Below are 5,775 nucleotides of genomic sequence, written 5' to 3'. Positions count from 1 at the left end.
ATTGCTCAAAAAGGCATTGCTGTAAAGCATTATCCAGTAAAAATATAAAAACAATGCAAAGGACCAAGTCAAGAACAACGTTGATTTGCCTTTCTATTGTTTCCTGTCCAGAGTAATGATTCGTTCCGCATTTCACTTCCCCTACTCATTTAGCAGTAAAACAAGACATGTAGCCTAAAATGTTAAACACCCATACTATGAAGTACAATTATCTACAGCCATATAGAAACACCTGGTAAAAGCCAGACAACTGGGTTTCATTTCCTTATGAAATTTCAACAATTCGTTAACCCAAACATTACAATTGACCAAAATATTTTAAATATCTAAAACCAGCTCCCTCTGTTGATTAAATTCAAATTGATGTAATAGTTCTTGCTCCACCACATTTCCTTACTAACGTAATTTTGGCTAACATATAGACTGTGTTTAAGCAAAGAGAAACAAACCACTCAAAAATTCACTTTTTAAAAAATCTCCACACTTACCTGTAATCACCAGGAATGTGATTTCCCACAATAATCATTTAAACTGTCACACTTGAAATTTTTAATGACTTTGGAGCAAAACATTTTAGTGCTAAATCTGTTTATTTTCTGGGCTTATTGTATTAAAGTCCACACATGTGCATGCTTTAAGATTTAGCTGCCTCATATCTTTTTTTAGAATAAGGCAATTAAATTAATTAACTTTTTTTTGAGGAATATTAGTCCTGAGCTAACATCTGCTGCCAATCCTCCTCTTTTTTGCTGAGGAAGACTGGCCCTGAGCTAACATCCATGCCCATCTTCCTCTACTTAAATGTGCGATGCCAGCCACAGCATGGCTTGACAAGCGATGCATAGGTCCACACCCAGGATCCAAATCGGCAAACCGTGGGCTCCCAAAGCAGAACGTGCAAACTTAACTGCTGCACCACTGGGCCGACCCCTAATTAACTATTTTTGTGATGATCTTTCACTTGATGATGAGTACTTGCAATGAACATCAAAAATATGTGATTGTAGGAGACTCCTTTTAGGTTTCACCTCTGAGACCTTCCCTTTCCTGTGAGGGTAATTTCCATAGACATGTTCTTGTTGATTTCACTCTCTTGGACACATTTGGTTGGTCCAAGGATAGACCCTTGGCCAACCTGGGCCAATCAGATTGTCTTTCATGGAAATTTGAAACTGCATATAGCCATTCTAGTCAGGCTTTATGGGTACTTAAGAGGATGGATGGGACTCTGAGCAGAGAGAAAAGCAAAGGAAAGAAAAAAATGAAGCATACTCTCAGAAGAGAAATAAAAGACCATGAAGCCTCACAAGGAAGGTAAAGAGGGAGAGACAGCTTGGTTTCTGGTGACTTTCCAGCACCCGTTCTGATGCCTCATGAGGCTCTCTCTAGACCTTTGATTCTGTGAAACATCCTTGTAGTCTTGTGTCTCTTTTTAGTTTATGCAAGTTCAAGTGAGTTTCTGGAACTTCAAATTAAATCTTCTCTAAAATGACAATGAGGACCTCAGAGCCTATTAAAGTATGAGGAACAACTGCCAACAACAATAACACTATGTTTCCACAATGTATGCTAACTGAGTTCCTGGGTCTGCTCTTTGTTTCTTTGATGTGTTAAGCAACTATATAGACTGAACAATGCTTTCAAAATGTTTATGACCACAACACACAGAGTGACATCATCAAAATGGCAAAATAAGAGTTTTCTACCATCTTCCCACAAAAAAACACCAATTCTGACAATCACCCCTAGACAAGAGTGCCTTTGTGGAAGTCCAGGAGCCCAATGGAGAAGTTTCATTTTACTCATGTCATCCCTCCCCCATGGCAGCACAGCTCTATGCCAAGAGAAAACTACTCAGCCCATGATTTCTGCTACAGGTGAAATTGAGAGTGTGTGAGTGAGCCCCAGTTTCCCCAGCTGTGGAAGATGCTGCCAAAGAGACCCGCTTCTTTCTCACCCCATCTAGAATACCGAGGAGTGCTGCTTGACTGGAGGTGCAGGGAATGGCTGATAGACCAACAGACAGGACTCTTAGAGAGTATCAGAGGAACAGAGATCCTATGAACTGCCTCATGGACTCCATTAAGAAGCCTGCCCATGAGCTGCTGGGGTTGCCTCCTCTGTGAATCCCCCAACTGACCCAGAGGGACCTCCAATGCTCTGTGTACCTCATCCACACACACCTCCTCTATGGTTGGCTTCCTGTGTGTGCCCTGGAGGGTGGTGAGAGGGAGCCTTTGCAGAACACTAGTGAGAATACACACAGAAAGCTGGCCCAGTCCTGCTGGATTGGGAAAAAGCAAACAAACTTGAGCATTCAGCTCCACCCTAGGGAAAACAAACAGGAGGCTGTCAGCACCCAGCCTGGCTTTGCATACAATCTTAAGAATCCCCCCACCCCCACTCAAGAGGGAACAAGAAGTGTGGAGCAGTCATATCCATAGAAAAGATCTGAGAAAACTTCAGAATCCCTAACAAGGCTGATAGAAGGTATTTCTCTCACAAAGCTAGTCAGTAAAGACTGAAGGAGGTGACTGCTTCTTCAAATGCAAAGACAGTAATGCAAGACTTCAAGAAACATAATCAAAAATCAAGGAAACATGAGACTACCTAAGGAACACAATAATTTTCCAGTAACTGACCCCAAAGAAATGGAGAACTGTGACTTCCCAATAAAGAATTCAAAATAGTTGTTTTAAGGAAGCTCAGTGAACTACAAGAAAACATAGAAAGACAAGTCAACAAAATCAACAAAACAATATATGAACAAAATGAGAAGTTTAACAGAGAGAAAAAAATCAAGAAAGAATCAAACAGAAATTCTAGAGGTGAAGAATACAATGAATGATATGATAAACACAGTAGAGTATTAACAGCAGACTGGATAAAGCAGAGAGAATCTGTGAAATAGAAGACAAGTCATTTGAAATTATCCAGAGGAGAACAGAGAAAAAAAGAATGAAAAAGAGAGAAGAAAGCCTGGAGGAGCTATGGGACACCATTAAGAGAAACATTCTATGCATTATTAGAGTCCCAGAAAGAGAAGGACAAAGAGGCAGAAAGTTTATTTAAATAAATAATGACTGAGGCCAGGCGTGCAGCAGGGCCACTCATAGAGTGCGGGGTGGCACACGGCATATGGGTGGTGGGGTGCAGTGCCAGCAAGTGAGGCTTGCCCTGGACTGCCTTAGACTTGCTGAGCACCTGCCTGAGGGCCAGCCCCACTGTACCAGCTGTGCCCACTCCCCTTGGCTCACTGCAGGCACATGGCCCACATCCCGGAGTGCTTGGTGGCCACCCTCTAGAGATCAGTGCTGCACAGCCTGTTCCCACCCCATGCCACCACAGGTTGGCCACCCGCCCAACTTGGTTCCACCATGGCATCCTCGAGTCCCCAGGTGGCTGGCGAGCACAGAGGAGAAGTACTTGCCACAGCTGATGGCAGAGAAGGGCTCCCTGGACCAGTCCTTCACACACATTCTGTGGCTGGTGAACCAAGAAATAGAAAAGAGGAGAAGGCAAGGATGAAGAAAAGTACATGATGTGGTGATTAATAAGAACATGAAGCTGGGACAGAAGTGTTCATTCCTGTGAAACAGTTCCCTAAGTTTAACTTTGTGGGGAAACTTTTGGGTCCATGTGGCAATTCTCTGAAGCATTTACAAGAAGAAACTTTGAAAAAAATGCCCATCTTTGGAAAAGGTTCCATGAGTGACAAGGCAAAGGATGAGGAGTTCAGGAAAAGTGGAAAAACAAAGCACTTCCACCTCAATGAGGATCTGCATGTTCTCATTGAAGTTTTTGCCCATCAGCAGAAGCATATGCCTGGATGGGACATGCTTTGGAAGAAATCAAAAAGTTCCTCATGGGGCTGGCTGTTGGCATAGTGGTTAAGTTCACATGCTCCCCTTTGACAGCCAGCGTTCGCAGGTTCAGATCCCGGGCACAGGCCTAGCACCGCTTGTCAAGCCAAGCTGTGGCAGCATGCCACATAAAATAGAGGAAAATTGGTACAGATGTTAGCTCAGTGACAATTTTCCTCAAGCAAAAAGAGGAAGATTGGCCACACTTGTTAGCACAGGGCCAATCTTTCTCACCAAAAAAAAAGTTCCTCATTCCTGACTATAATGATGAACTCAGGCAAGCACACCTCCAGGAATTAACATATTTGAATGGTGGCTCAGAAAATGCAGATGTACCCATTGTTTGAGGGAAATCCACCTTGCATACAAGAGGTATCCTAACCCCAGCAATAACCAGGGGAAGGGGAGGAGTCACGGCCCAGCAGGGTGGAGTTGGTGTGCCACAAGGGATGCCAACTTCCAGGGGAGTCCTTTCCACTGGAGGGCCAGTGCATCAGGGAAGAGGACTGCTCACTCCCAGAGCAAGAGGAGTGCCCCCAACTGGGCAGACCTCCACAGCCAGCCCCAACACAAGAGACCTATGGAGATTATGACTATGATGTGGATATGACACTGCTTATGATGAACAGAGTTATGATTCCTATGATAACAGCTATAGCACCCCAGCCCAAAGTGGTGCTGATGACTATGATTATGGACATGGAGTCAGTGAAGAGACTTATGATTCCCATGGGCAAGAGGAGTGGACTAACTCAAGACACAAGGCACCTTCAGCGAGGACAGCAAAGGGCATCTACAGAGACCATCCCTATGGCAGATACTGATTATATTGCCTGATGTTTTAAACAGCCAGTCTCCACTGCTCCTGTATACTGTTCAAAGTAATTTTTTCTATGAACAATCCTTTTATAAATAAATCAAAATGCTGAAAATCGGAATGGATGGAACTTAAAACTACTTTGTTGAAACACCAACCTGGGCAGAAAAAAAAGAAGAAGACATAAAATTTTGTTATTTCTAGTCTGTATATGAAAAAATAGGTCATCAGAAGGAAAAAAAAATAACTTTAGCTAGTGTTAAACAAAATAATATGTTTACCAAATACGTTACTCCATCCTTTTAACCTAGGCCTCACCTTTCATTTTAAAAATTTCCATAGAATTTAATTATTTTATCTTTCAGGCATATGTTGGTTTTATTTTTCTCTTGCCAACATGTGTAAAAAGGGAAGCCAATTACAAGTGCAAGTAATCTGGTATTCTTTTGTAACTCAAGTCGTGAAAATGTTTTGTAGTGTTAAGCAAAGTCTCCTCTTGCTTGATACTAAATAAACTTTTGAAAGAATAAATAAATAAATAATGACTAAGAGCTTATCAAATCTGAGAAGGGATTTAGACATCCAAGTTCATGAAGATCATAGGTCCCTGAAATATTTCAACTCCCAAAGATCTTATCCAAGACACATTATAATGACACATTCTAAATTCAAAGACAAAGAGAATTTTTAAGGCAGCAAGAGAAAAAAATTCCTCAAATACAAGGAAACTCCCATAAGGCTATCAGTGGATTTCTCAGTGGAAACCTTGAAGGCAATGAGAGAGAGGGACAATATAGTCAAAGTGCTGGAAGAAAAAAATTGCCAACAAATAATACTTTACCTGTCAAAGTTGCCTTTCAGAAACGAAGGAGAGAAAAAGATTCTCCCAGACAAACAAACGCTGATGGAGTTCATCACCACTAGAACTGTCTGACAAGAAATGCTGAAAAAAGTTCTTCAAGTTGAAATGAAAGGACACTATTAGTAAAACGAACACATATAAAAATATACAACATGCTGGTAAAGGTAAGTATATAGTCAAATTCAGAATACTCTAATACTAGAATATGGTGGTGTGTCAATCATTTAATTCTA

At 41.6% G+C, this 5,775-nt stretch overlaps 1 pseudogene; it reads left to right on the top strand.

Moving 5' to 3' along the window:
• The first annotated feature begins 3,134 nt into the window (after window positions 1-3,134).
• Window positions 3,135-4,854, top strand: LOC106834551 (KH domain-containing, RNA-binding, signal transduction-associated protein 3-like; annotated as a pseudogene).
• Window positions 4,855-5,775: the final 921 nt, after the last annotated feature.

This window comes from Equus asinus, chromosome 5 (assembly GCF_041296235.1).
Source record: "Equus asinus isolate D_3611 breed Donkey chromosome 5, EquAss-T2T_v2, whole genome shotgun sequence".
NCBI lineage: Eukaryota > Metazoa > Chordata > Mammalia > Perissodactyla > Equidae > Equus > Equus asinus.
The sequence above is the reverse complement of the archived record's forward strand: the minus strand, read 5'-3'. Positions and strand labels throughout refer to the sequence as shown.